We start from the raw sequence: 15371 nt of genomic DNA on the forward strand, positions 1-15371 counted from the left end.
CGTTTGTCTCGTAGTGAAGAGAATTGGAAACTGTGGACGCCTGAATGAATGGGGATCGTGCTTTGTGAAGATTTCAACTCTCGACATCCTGCCAATTTTATGTTCTTGTCCAGACAAGTGAGTGTTTATCGTCCTCATTCCTACTATATCCGTTTTGAGCCAAGAACAAGCAGACAACAGAGAACGCGTCCTATTAGACCGCCAATGCCGAAGAAACGCAAAACTCCAGACGACGGCGGCGGCGAGGATCCCCTTCAAGAAGGTATGAGCTAATTCCTCCATCCTTTGACTGGCTTCTCATGGTGGGGTCATTTCAGAAAATTGTGGACTGCACCAGCACATACATTAACATGCAGCTTACGCAGTATTTCAAAGCCATTGTTGAGATTGACTTAGTGTCATGATTGGGGTCTCAGAGACCTCAAGAATGTACAAGCCAAAACATACCAGTATTTTCTAAATTAATCTCTTATTTTCCCCCAGATATGTTCCTCTGAATCCAGTAGGCAGACATTATTGATACTTTAACCCATTTTGTATTAGATAAATAATAAGGACAATTTGAACTTAGAAAAACAAATAGACTGACAAGAGTGAACTGCTGGATAGATAGATAGATAGATAGATAGATAGATAGATAGATAGATAGATAGATAGATAGATAGATAGATAGATAGATAGATAGATAGATAGATAGATAGATAGATAGATAGATAGATAGATAGATAGAGTAAAATGCAGGTAACTGTGGTTGCCAGGACTTTTTATTAATAATGTTACAAGCCAAGCGTTGTATGATTGCTTTTTGGAAAACTGTATTTTACAGCTTCTAATCACATTTTGGCAAGAGGGTTGTTGTCAGCATCAATCTTTGTTTGTCACCAAGCAATTCGCTGATTGACAGCTGGGGTTGGAGCAGCAAACAGGAGTCGAGTGGCATAATGTTCTGTGATCTCCTGGTTCCAGCTCCACTACATGTTTTCCATTTACTCACTCGTGAGAGAAACCCGCTCAGAGTGAGTGAGAGGAAACACAGATGCTGACTTCAAAAACCCGCCTCTTGCTGCATGCAAAATCACACAACTCATGCTTCTAATCACACACTTTCACAAACATGTTCCTCATATAGTTGTCCAATATAGTCACAGCATAAATAGATTGTAACTACATTAAAACTACTGGTAATTAATATAGACTTTAGGTAGAAGTGAACTCATTTGGATTTTGCGCTGAATTGTGTCATTCAGCTACTTTATTCTGTCAGAGTCCTAACACTTTTGAGTAAACCGCTCTATTTTAAGGCCACATGGCATGCATGAGAAAGAGAAGGACTTGGAGGTGGAGTACATCCTTTGGCTCCCACAGCATGAATTCAATCATTCGTTGTCAAGCACGAAATGTCAAGCATTGCTTGAATAAATTATAAACACTGGATTCTTTCATAGTACCATGGCATCACAAAACATTGCATTTATAATGCATCATATTAGCACAGCAGTCCATGCATGCAGTGCTCTGCACTGATGTGAGCCTTTTAAGAACGTAAGCCTCTCACATGGTATTTACATGGAAATTTATTATCCCAATTCATATTGGGTTTGCTGCATGCATCTTACCAAATTCACCATAAGCATCTTTGATATTAATCCCTACACCAAATAAACAAACACACAAGCCCAGCTTTGCTGCTAACATGGCTATGTGCTGCTGGGTTAAATCCATGTGAAGGTCATGCCTCTCTCGGGGTGACTGGGGGAGCACTGTCATGTTGTTTACACACATTATGTGACCCAGCAGCAGGTTTGCTGGCCGCGTTCTGTGAGTGTGAGCCAGAACTCGAGTTTCCCTTGGCTAGCACGAATGGGGAAGCAGGCACTTCCTTTAGCCTGTGGAGCGTGGCATCTGCGTAACTGTGCAGGCTTGTACACAGTGCTCCATGTCCATCATAAACTCACAAACAAACAATTAACAACTACATAACTCTAAAAGTTTTAAAAAACATATATAACCATATACCATATAGCTATAAGGTTAATATATATGGTGGCATTAAAAATAAAATGTATATTCTTATGGTCAAAAGGTTGAATAATTAAGATTTTTTCACCAATGCTGCATTTATTTATTTGATCAAAAATACAGTGAAAACAGTAACATTGTGAAATACAATTTCTATTTCAATAAAAATGTGTTCCTGTGATGCGCATCTGAATTTTTAGCATAATTACTTTAGTTTTCAGTGTTACATGATCCTTCAGAAATGATTTAAAAATGCTGATGCGGTGCTCATTTATTAAAAATGGTTTTCATTATAGTAGTTATTATTATCAGTGATGAAAACAGTTTTTGCCACTTAATATTTTTGTGGAATCCATGATACTTTTTTCTTTTCTATGATTTTGATGAATCTACACTCTAAAAAAATGCTGGGTTAAATACAACAGTTAACATTTAACCCAACTGTTGGTTGAAAACAACCCAATCGCTGGGTTTGTCCATATTTTACCCAGCATTTTTTAGAGTGTATACAGCCATTACCCATTCGATCATATCTGAATTTTTTTTGGGGTGATTTTGTGGCCATTTCATTCCAAATATAAGAGTCTGTCCACACATTTTCATGGCAGTGATTTTTCTGGGGTAAGCTGCCAGGTCTTTTCCCAATCTTCCCCATTGCACAGCTTGGGACTCACATTCACATTCACACCTATACAGCTAGTTTAGTGTATCAAATTCGCCTATACTGCATGTTTTTGGATTTTGTAGAAACCTGAGCACCCCAAAGGAAACCCACACAGACACTGGGAGAACAAACAAACTCCACATAGAACAACTCCAACTGGATCTGTTTGTGAAATGACAGGGCTGCACACTGAACCACCATGCCACCCTTTGATGCTTAATTTTCAACACTGATAATAATGAGACATGTTTTTGAGCAGAAAATCAACATATTAGAAGGATTTCTGAAGGATCATGTGACACTGAAGACTGGAGCAATGACTGCTGAAAAAACATTAAATTCAAGTGTGATGTATAGTTTGATCTGTTTAGATGATGTATAGTTGTTGGTCTTTATATGGCTAATAACACTGGGCAGGGTGGCTGATATAATACTGATATGTAAATATAATCCTAAAAAACTGTCGGTAGATTTGGGACCTGACCAGTGACCACCTCTAATATGGCCAGTGGCGATGATGTCAAATATTGAGCAGATAATTGGCCTGGCTGATATATAATAAATAAAAAATAATAATCATAAAAAAAAAAATATATATATATATATATATATATATATATATATATATATATATATATATATCTATCTGAAGGCACCGCTGTGGGTCTGTGAACAGATAAACATATAAATTTCTTTAAAAAAATCATCTTTGTATGATTTAAAAATATATATTTTTAATATTTCAATATATCTTTTTTGTTGTTGTTGTTGTTGCTGTTGATTCTGCAATGCATAAAATCATCATTAAACAAATTTAAGTCTATAGTGCATTAAACCCAGGATATGGAAACTAATTTATAACATAATGCAATAGTTTTTTTTTTTTATCTTATCAATAGAAGATACTATCCGGTGGTACCAAGAAAATATATAAATGATAAATAAAACTAAGTCGTAGTTAATACTTATAACCACTAGATGGCATTAAAGTTTTGCGTCTCATCTCAATGACATCCATCCATCCCTAACACTTATCACACACAATTTGAATATAGAAGACTAATAAGATAATAGAACCATGAAATATAACAATGAAGGAAAGAATTAAAGAACGTTACGTGACGTTAGTATCTTTTAAAAAATAAATAAAAATTCAGTGGAGTCAAGAAATAAAAATATTGAGTCTTGTATTATCGTTAAACAGTACAATGGCAGATACATTTGTATCCAGAACTGTTCAAACCTTGAAACAGACAGTCAAGCTTAGGTGTCTCAATAAAGGGAAAGGAAAAATAGAAGTAAATTTAGCTGATTAGTAAACTAAATAGTATTAGTAATAATACTTAATGATATCCAGTACAATATCAGTTAAAACACTGCCATGTTTGACCACATTTGGTGTCATATTTGAGCTTTGTTTATGGGTTTGTATGGTAAACTGGTCTAATATACATTTTTTATATTGTTTTCTATTTTAAAATGGTAATATGTACACATATTATAACAATGGATGACAATATATGGGTTGCATCGAGTGAAGCCTAAAAATAATATCTGACCCAGCCCATATTCTTAATGGAGAATGTAATCTTTTGCCCTCTGTCCAATTTCCATCCTGTAAGCTGAGAATCACATTTTTTGCTTATAGGCTTATACAATTGTACTGTTATTAGATTCCTAATTTAAAGCTTCTTGCAGCTGGTATTTTAGAATGTCTGTGTATTATAACTGATGTTATTATAACACGTTTTTCCAGATTAATCCCAATGATGTTGCATGTTTTACTGTTAAATTATGAATACATATTTTATGCACCGCATTCAAAAAATTCATAGTTGATTGAAATTACGTTTAGAAATTATTTAGCACATTATCTAAATTGAATTGCAAAAGAGGAAATGCACAAGCAATTTATCATACGAGAGCCAAAGGTTTGGGCCACATTATTGAAGTTCAAGAGTAAACCATAGTTGGTTGATTGATTGTTAATTAATAATTGCATTCTGAAATGTGATATTTGAATGCGCAAATGAGGAATTATCTAATTAAATGTGCACTAATCTGCAAACATTTGCAGATAAGAAAATCTCTTTTCATTTTGATGACATAGAGTCATAGGTTTTTACCTTTTTTTTAATCACTCCATAAATCAGCAGATGTCACACATTTTTTAGGATTACAATAAAATCAGGTAAATGATATATGAACAAACACCTCTGTAAAAACCTGTAAAACTGTAAAGTTTGGTGTAAATGCTGAAAGGGAGATTTTTGGCTCAATTAAAGAGAAAAACAACTCATTTTGAGAAAACGGCCTTAAAAATATGTATGGTAATTGAAATATTCAGAAGCAAATAGGTAAAGTGCAATAAAATAAAGTGTATTTGGATGTATTCCATCAGCTAGTTTGAAACGGCATATAATGAAAAGCCAAATAGCCCAAAATCTTAAAGTTTACTTGAACATAAAAGCAATTATACTGTCTTGTCTTAAAAGATCGAGTTAATAATTTTTGCACAATAAATCATTTTGTATTTCATATTGTGCTTCAATTTCCATAGCTTTCACTCTTTCCTTTTTTTTTTTTTAAATAATGGATCTTCATATTTTAAGATGAAATATCTGGGTCTGTGGTAAAATCATAAAATCTCTTATAAAAAGAACATTTTCAAAGTTGCAAAAACAAATGCTGAAGGCGAAGTGAAAAGTTTCCAAGATGATCCCATGGAACATAAAAGTGCCTATATTTGAGGAAACACCTAATGGCATTAACAGGACAGTCCATTATACGTGTGTATTTTCATTGCAATTATTGTGCTGGCCTAATTTCATGAGGAATTCAACTTAGACAGAGGCTATTCACTTCTGCAGAATAAATGCATTATTCTGAGATCGTCCTGTAACCCAAGTTTGTGTTAAGCACAGAACGCGGCACCCTTCCACGAGAATGCCATGTACTTTCCAGGGGTTTGTGAGCCAGCATTAGAAAGATACAGGAGGCCGTACGACGCCTCTGTTCAGAGCCCTTATGCGTACACAAAATATCCTGAAGCAGACAGACAGGCCCCGCACAGGCCGTATGACATCACTCGTGTGTGAAGCAGGGCTGCAGATGTAGGTGGGGGTTGAAATGGATGCTTTTGTGCAGGACGTACAGTGCTGAGTGCTGCTGACAGCCTCAGACTCTTCCTCTTGAAGACGTCTTTTTTCCCCTGTTTTTCAGATTGAGAAAAAAGCGGATACAATTATTAAGAGAAAAGAGGCTATGCTAGTATTTATCATTTACTGTAAAGCCTCATATATAGATGTACACACACACACACACACACATATTATATATTATATGCATTATGTAATGAAATCTCTGAACACATGAAACACACGTGTACCACATAATACACAGAAATAAGAATCAACAATGTTGGCACATTATTACATAAGAATGTATTAAATTGATTAAAAGTGGCAGTAAAGACATAAAGTAAAATAGATATTTCAAATAAATGCTGTTCTTTTAAACTTCCTATTCATCAAATAACCCCGAAAACAGCATAAAACATTAAAACAGCACAACTGCATTGATAACAATCAGAAATGTTTCTTAAGCATCAAATCAGCATATCAGAATGATTTCTGAAGGATCATGTGACACTGAAGACTGGAGGAATGATATTAGGCTTTGAACATAGGAATTGATTTTGAATTTATCAAAATAGAAAACCGTTCTTTTAAATTGATATGTTTTGATTAATAAATGCTGAGTGTAAAATAAATCTTAATCTTTTGAATTTGAGTGTTTTAGGTGTAAACCTACATATCAAGCTGAGTTCAGTCATTTTAAGTTATAGCAGTGCTCCGGGTTACGTGCAAAATAAACAAAATGCATCAACTTGATTCCTGAAGAGAATCATTTCTCACTTATTAAAAGAAAAAGCAACAATTGTAGTAACAGTAACACAATTTGTGTTGTTGTTGTTGTTCCAAAATTTAATAAAGCTTGTATTAAAAGTTTAAGATCATTATACATTTACAAATACTTAAGATTATGTTTATTACAGCTTATTATAATTTATTTCACAACTTCTGAAACGATGGCTCCTTTTCTCTAGCTTTTTTCTCTATTTCAGTTTGTCATAGCACTCACATGTTCATATAAGTGAAAAATATGCACAATTGATGAATTTTACAGTTATTGAACTGAACTAATCAACTGACTTTGACTTCTAAGTGATTAATTTGGTATATTTACGCAAAAAAAAGAATGCAAAGGGGATAGAAATAATGTATTTCTTACTCAAAACTAAAAACGAATTAGTTTTTTATAAGTGTACAAATGATGTATAAATGTTTTTACACAAGGTGTAGGTAATCAATAAATAAGCATATAATTTACTTTTTTTTTTTTTTTCTAAAAGTGGTAAAGTACTTAAGGCCCACTCATTCACTCAGTCTGCAAAACTACTATTGTAAAATCAAACTATTGTAAATCAAACTTTTTGAAAACTCTAAACACACATAATTCAAAACTAACAGCTGTTTGTAAGCATAAAAAAATTAACATTAGCTGTTTGTTCTGTAGTTAATAAGGTAGTTGTTAAGTTTAGGTATTGGGTAGGATTAGAATATGTGCTTTATACGTAATAATAAACAGCCATAGGCATGCTAATAAGCAACTAGTTAATAGTACGAATTTGTCCCTATATTTACCGAAATTTGCAAATGTTTGTTTGACTCTGAGTGTAGAGCAGATAATGTGCTTGCAGTTTTGGACACTTTTGGTTTCACGGAGAGTGCCTCAAGTACAACTTTTAGAGTGTAAGCAGTTTTTAAAAAACTGCAAGTAACTGAGTAAGCTAAAAAGGCATAAATAACGGTTTAGTGTGTGTGGGTGTATATACTAATAATACAATTTGTAATGAAACAAATTACATAAGAAAATGCAAAATAAAATAATTTTTGCTATTTTTACTTCCAGCATTTTCTCAGACTTTTGTACTGCTCTTTATATATCATGTTTTCATATCAGTATTTGTAGCTGTGAGTTTTTTTATTAATAGAATGATCAAAAAAGAACAACGGATTAAATAATATTGTTCTGTAATTGTTGTACGATCCAAAACTGTTGTACGTGCTGTGTTAATGAATTCTATGGAGGGTTGGGAAGGAGACGTGAAAAGCGCAGGGGGTGTGTTACGTGTGTATGTGTGCTCGGTTTAATGTGACACGCTTAAGAAGAAGTGTGAAGAAAGAGAATGTGTGGAGACGTAATTGCGCGCGCTTTGATGCTACAGCACAGTGAGCCCTTTTAGCCGTCCCTCACTGACGTCAGCAGACCACAGTGTGGAATATATAGTGCCTAAATTCGGTGCTTGTTTTATTTTTTCATCATTTGTGTTTTTCCCTCTTCACGAGAGCCCAGGAGATGGTGACGTGTGTTATATTTATCAGCGTAATCGGCTCTTGGAGTTAATGAGGGCAATGATTCAGGTTCAGAACGGCCTCTCTGAAATTCCAGGTCATTGGTCTCAATGGATGTCACATGCGGGAGTGTAAGTGTGTGTGTCGTCCTCCATATTGTCCTCAGAGTGTGTCAGAGTGACGTAGACAGGGAATGTTTATGGAAAACGGTGTCAGGTGTTCTGGGCTGATTGATTATGAGAATCGTCTGACATTCAGCCGTTATGTGTGGGTTCAGGTCTCAGCTGAAATCGGTGGTGACAATTCTCCTTACTGAGGTGAACTCCAAGAAAGCAGCTTCTGCTTTATATCCTCCAGACCACTTAAACAAAATTTATGGAGTCTGTATGGAAAAGCACAGAAGCTCTCTAAAATGGGAAAGGCAAGGCCCCCCTCCTGCGTCCTTTGTCTCTGATGCTCAGACTCGACTTGCCTAATGAAGCCAATGTGCCACAAAGCCCTTTCTTATTTTCATTGGCTTTAGCCAAGTTAGCAAGATCACTTAGGATTAGCGCTTTCCAACAGCATGGAAAAAGATACAACAAGACTGAAGCATAGTGAGAAAATGGCAACAACCTAGAGTTGCAGATTTTAAGACAAAGATTACCAATTTCAGCTGTACATACACTGTATAATGCTTTTGTCAAGCTAACTAACATATGTGTTGTGTGGGAACATTGAAATTAACTGCAAAGAATGAAATATTTACAACTTGGGTTGTACGAAATTGGCAAAAAAAGAGAGAAAAGATCTCAATACTTTTTCAGATGTTATCACTTATAATAAATTAGATGACATATTTTGTGTTTTTGTGCTGGTACCTTGGTTAGTTTAGGCCTGTCATGGACAGCTTACTTCCTTTTTTATGTACTTCATATTCTGTGAGGTGGTTAGTTAGGGCAATTTTTTCTTAAATTTTCAAATGCACGAGTCATCTTTTATGTTAAAATCTTACATTTAATCAATAAATTCAGTTAGAATAATAAGAAACTATAGGGCTTTGACCAATCAAATGAAACCAGTATCAACAAAAGCCAGTTTTGCACTGCGGAAGCTGCATCTGGGGAGGAATTTGGATGTTTTTACACAGTTTACTGCAGCTCAGAGATGGCATGAATGCATTTACACTGCAACTACAACAGCATAAATAATTATATTTTAATAAATAAAGTCATTATAAGATTAATACAAATAATATTGTGAATGTTGAAATATATAAAAAAGCTGTAATTCCTTAACCTTTCCTCCAATTTATTTAATATTTATCCTCTTATTAAAGCTCAGAGTGCACACTTTAAAGGTGGGGTATGTAATTTTTCAAGTGGAGTCGGGGCCGAGTACCAAAACAAACTTGTAGCCAATCAGCATTAAGGGGCGTGTCTACTCATGATATGGAGAAGAGAGCATTCAGTGAACAGCCGAGCCGAGCGACAGAAAAATAGAGATGGTGGGGAAAAAAACAAAAGAGGAAAACGTCTGCAGAACGAAAAGGCAAGAGGTAGGACCCGTGTAAATATCGGATCAGCTTTCCAGCGCTGGAGAGAACTCATGGAGCGGAAGGCCTTCGATCAGACGCCGCGGTTGCTTTGTTTCTTCCCGATATGTGAGTAACACCGTGTCTACACCGGACCTGCCACGCCGCAACAGCTAAAGTCTGCCTACGACGTGTCAAAGCGACCGTTGAAAATCATTTGAAATTTGTGTCAGCACGACATAAATAGAACGCGGCAGCAGTTTTCTGTCAGAGATTTGTCGTATCGCGCCGCATCCAGTGTAGACGGCATCACTGATGCGTCTGGTGTAGACACGGTGTAACATTGGTTTTGCTTTGTTTCACAGAACTAATCGTTGCCTGGGTTGTGTAAGCTACATATGTGAGTGGCGGAGCTATCAAAATAGGGGCGAGACCCTTTTGGGGTAGGGGCGTGTTTGTTTTGGTGATTTCAAATATCAACATTGGCTTCCAGAAATTGCTTACCCCACCTTTAAGCCCATATTCATTACATAACTGTAACTTGAATAAGTTTTGGTCAGAAGCTAAAATAATAAAAATTGAGCCTGTGTCCAAATACAGTTGTGTTGCCTTCTTGAGCATCAGTAAATGTTTTCACCTTATATAATAGTTATGTATGAGTCCCCCAGTTGTCCTCCATGTGAAAAGATGGATCTCAAAATCATACAGTCACTGTTGGAAAGGGTTCAAATATGCAGAAAAAGTTGGAAAACCAAAGAATGTGCAGGAGCTGGAGTATTTTTCTGAAGAACAGCAGACAGTTGAACTGCTCAGGACCAACAAGGGACTCATGAACAACTATCACAAAACAGAAAGACAGTCGTGGATCATCCAGGAAACGACACACAGTATTAAGATTCAAGGGTATGTAAACTTTTGAACAGGGTCATTTTTGTAAATTCAGTTATTACTTTGTCTTGTGGAGAATATATAAACATATGTTATGTGAAATAGCTTATTCAGGACAGCAATAAATAAACAATACCATTCAATTTGCATGATCACTCTTATTTTGTTAAAATTATTAACATTTTGCATTCTGCAAGGGGCATGTAAATTTATGAGCACAACTGTTTTATTGAAAAAAAATATATATAATAATTTAAAATAATGTCTGTGTGCCATTACCCTGGTCTCTTCATTTTTGCATGTTCACTGTCACTGTCAGTGTTACTGTCAATGCCACTGTATGTGCCTCTTGAATTTTCAAAATCAAATTCACTTATATACACTCTCAGAAAAAAAGGTACAAGCTGTGATTGGGACGATACCCTAAGGTACAAAAAATAAAAGGTCCATCATTGTGTGCTTTATTTAACTCTAAATGGTACATATTAGTACCAGTTTACATTTTAGTACCAGCCCAGTTATAAAGTATATAGTATTTTTTTTATAAGAGCGTAAATTGCAATGCAATGCAGTGCAAAAAAATAAAAAATAACTTGTTATACACAGCAGGGTAAATCAAAGGTCATCATGGGCCTTTGTTTGGGCATTTCTGGTGTAAGTTTTGTAAAAGCAAATGGACAAAAACTTAAAAACTGAAGTTGGCATTTTCTCCTCCTGAGTCTGTACTCAGGGCAGTGGATTCTGCAAGTGCTCATGATGGTATTAACATTTTTGAGCTTAATAGATCACCAGTGTTTGAGCTTTATAGATCACAACAAAGACTTGGTTCTAAAAGTATTTTCCTCCTCAGTTTTCTTCTTAATTATTTCAGTAAATTCTTCAGTAAATAAGCCATAAGGGAAACCAACCGGGGGTGAGTTTCCCAAAAGCATCTATGGTCGCAAGTTCTGTTGTTACCAATAGAGTTCAATAGAATTAACGGCCATAGTTAGCTAACAATGCTTTTGGGAAACGCACCCCATGTTAAATACGAATCCCAGCATTAAAAACTTCAGTTTGAAGCAAAAGTGTTTTAAAATTGAGAAGAAATACTTTTTTTCTTAATTTTATGAATGAACTCTTATCACATGTAGCACTGCCAATGTATAATCAACAACAATGGTATCATATACTGTATCTATTAAGTCCATTTTAATTACATAAATCATATATTTTATTGCTTTTTTAAGTTGCGCTCGCTTGCGTCATTTTCAGTGTGTCATCATAGGAGTGGTCAGCTTTTTTCCTGACTACTGTTTCCATGGCAACAGTGACTTCTGATTGGTGGATCTCTCTTCAGGATTATGGGTAGTGTAGTTCACTGTAAATTTGTCAATTAAACAAGATGTTTTTTTGTAGCATGTATGTGGTGTTCCACCAGATATTGCAGCAAATAATTCCTGGCAGTTCAGTGGTGTGGGGGACAGGATAGGTGGTGTGGCAGAAACAGTGTCTGGTGCTGGACCCGGCCGCTATATTGGATAGAGCTCTGATACAGATAAACACCCTCCCTTCCATCTTTTTTTACTTGTTTAGATGGTGTTTTGATTCATGTGCTTTCTGCAGTTCCCCTCACTGCAGCCTTCAGCTCAATCTAACAGCACTTTCAGACCTTACGACATGCATTTAAATCTTATCGTAGTTTCAGCTTTTACCCCTGGGGTCTTACTCTTGTCTGCCTAGGATGTTATTATTGCATGAATAAATACAAAATTTAGATTTTTTTTATGGTTATCTTTATTTTAAAGTGACATTATTACAGTGTAATTACACAAATAAGTACTGAGCGATATTAATTAACATTTGGCTTATGGTTAGTTGCATGTAGTTATGCATAATTTACTGTTATTACTACAGTAAGTATGCAACGTGTAACTACAGAATGTCACGTTAAAATAAAGTGTTACTGAAAATATGAGTGGTCAATTTAAGTAACATTTATTTATGTAGCACTTTATATAATACAGAGTGCATCAAAAAGTAATAAACAGGAAAATAGTATTGCAAAATGTATAAATGATGTATCAAATTAAATTTCAGCTGTAAAACACCTCTAGGGAGAACAAAAGATGCCGTATTCATCTCAGCTGAGTTCAGCGTTGATTTAATTTAATTCAGAAACCGTGTCAATGTTGCAAAGTTTCACAGTGTCAGTGTTTCCAAAACTCATTGCACTTGCTAGGGTATTCTTGGCGGTTGCTAGGCGGATGCTTACTGCCCCCCCCCCCCCCCCCCCCCCCCCAAAAAAAAACACCCCAAGAAAAATGAGTCATATTGATTGTGATAAATATTTAAAATGTAAGTATTCTTTTAATAGAATGCAAATGCTGAGGTTGGTCCTGTCCTAGATCGGTTTAATAACGGTGGTCCGAAAGAGATGAATGTGGCGTCTCCCCCCGTGCTCTGCTACTGTGGCACCTTCTGCTCATATTCTCTTTACAGCACTGCTCACGCAACACTATAATGCTTCCCTAACGTCACTCTAATCTAAATATGCATCACCGTACGTCAGTGAATCTCATTTAACCAATGATCGCTGAGATTGAACAGCTTCAGCATTGCATACAGTACCAGCTATACGCATTTAAAAAAAACAGGGTTTTATCTGTATTTGCTGGTTATCTAGCATTGCTTTTCTTTTGTTGCATAAAGGATAACTCGGATGACACAGGCAGCAATGTGGAGCTTATTTACAAAGACAAAACTGTCCAGAGAAAAATTACAGTCACGATCAGATGAAACTAGAACATAAATAATAAGAAAACCACAAACTGTGTGTGTATGAAAGCACCTTCATGCATGTCTTTGTAGTCTGGATGGTTTCTGGGGTTTTCTTTTCAGGCGCTGTGTAAATAGGGGCTAAATGCTTGCCTCTTATCATCGTTGTTGAAATAGTTACTAGCTGTGAAGATGAGTATAAGTTCCCTCGAGCCTCCAGGGACCCATTTTTTTTTCATAGGCCTGTCTCTGACGTCAATGCCCCGGCTGTCCTGTGGATTGTCACAGCAGACGTTTAAAGAAAGAGAGAATGTGTGTGTGTTTAAAGACTGCAGCAGAAGCCTGTAACCTTGCAAAGCAATACGTAGAGGAGGAGTTCAAAATCATATGTGTTGTGTTTGTGGGTTTTAAGTACATGTGCATGTGGTTGTATCTGTAAATAGGGCTTGGGCAAAATTCTGCATTTGAATGTGCATTTGAATTTAATTTTCCACACCTTGAAAAAAAACCTACAAATGGTAAATGGAAAAATACAATTAAAAACAATCAAATACAGCACGACTAATCATGCTAAAACATACAGTAAGTGCTAGAGCTCTACGTAAAAAATTAAAAAATAAGTGATTGCATAATTATGTATTACGCAGTATAGGCTACTCTCAAAATGGACAGTCTAACATATTTTAACTAAGACAAATTACGTTTGATACATGTTTTGAAGATCAGAAAATGTTCAGAAATGGCACCATTACTTTTGTTTCTTGATACTGCATGGTTTTGTATTTCAAAGTTCAAATTCAAATCACCTAAGAAGCTTAATTTGCAACAAATGAACAACAACAAAAAAAGATATCTCTAACTTTTATTCTAAAACTCCATTCCTATACCCCATTAAAGTACCCTGTGTGTTAATTTATTATTATATTTTGGTTAATTATCGTGCTGTAAGGCTACCATAAGGCATATTCTCAAACAATCAGAATTAAACAAGTCTGAGACCACTGTGAAAATGCATCTGTTTTGCATTTTTCTAATTTACCACAAAATTAAAAAAGATTTAAAAATATAAAAAATAATCCGCAAAACAATTTACGTGAAATGTCTAGCTGAAAAATAAGCATGAATTGTAGAATTTCTTAATTTGTAATTTACTAATGCCTCTTTTTGAGAATGATCCATATATACAAGTATGTCTAAAAAAAATTAGAATATTGTGAAAATGGTCAATATTTTTTGTCACTCATTTCAGAAAGTAGACCCATGTATTATATAGATTCATTATTGAAATATTGAAATTTTTATTTCTTGAAATTTTGATGATTATGGCTTAAAAATTCAGTGTCTCAGAAAATTAGAATATTACATAAGATCAATAAAAAAAGGATATTTTAAACAGAAATGTCAGGCTTCTGAAAAGTATGTTCATTTACTGTATATGTACTCAATACTTGGTTGGGCCTCCTTTTGCATGAATTACTGCATCAATGTGGCGTGGCATGGAGGCAATCAGCCTGTGGCACTGCTCAGGTGTAATGGAAGCCCAGGTTGCTTTGATAGCGGCCTTCAGGTCATCTGCATTGTTGGGTCTGGTGTCTCTCATCTTCCTCTTGACAATATCTTATAGATTCTCTATGAGGTTCAGGTCAGAAGAGTTTACTGGCCAATCAAGCACAGTAACACCATGGTCATTGAACCAGCTTTTGGTACCTTTGGCAGTGTGGGCAGGTGTCAAGTCCTGCTGGAAAATGAAATCAGCATCTCCATAAAGCTTGTCAGCAGAAGGAAGCATGAAGTGCTCTAATATTTCCTGGTAGATGCCTGCATTGACTGTGGACTTCAGAAAACACAGTGGACCAACACCAGCAGATGACATGGCAGCCCAAATCATCACTGACTGTGGAAACTTCACACTGGACTTCAGGCAACATGGATTCTGTGCCTCTCCACTCTTCCTCCAGACCTTGATTTCCAAATGAAAAGCAAAATTTACTTTCATCTGAAAAGAGGACTTTGGACCACTGAGCAACAGTCCAGTTCTTTTTCTCCACAGCCCAGGTAAGACGCTTCTGATGTTGTCTCTGGTTCAGAAGTGGCTTGGTAGCCCTCTTCCTAA

Source organism: Barbus barbus, assembly GCF_936440315.1.
Source record: "Barbus barbus genome assembly, chromosome: 16".
Classification (NCBI taxonomy): domain Eukaryota; kingdom Metazoa; phylum Chordata; class Actinopteri; order Cypriniformes; family Cyprinidae; genus Barbus; species Barbus barbus.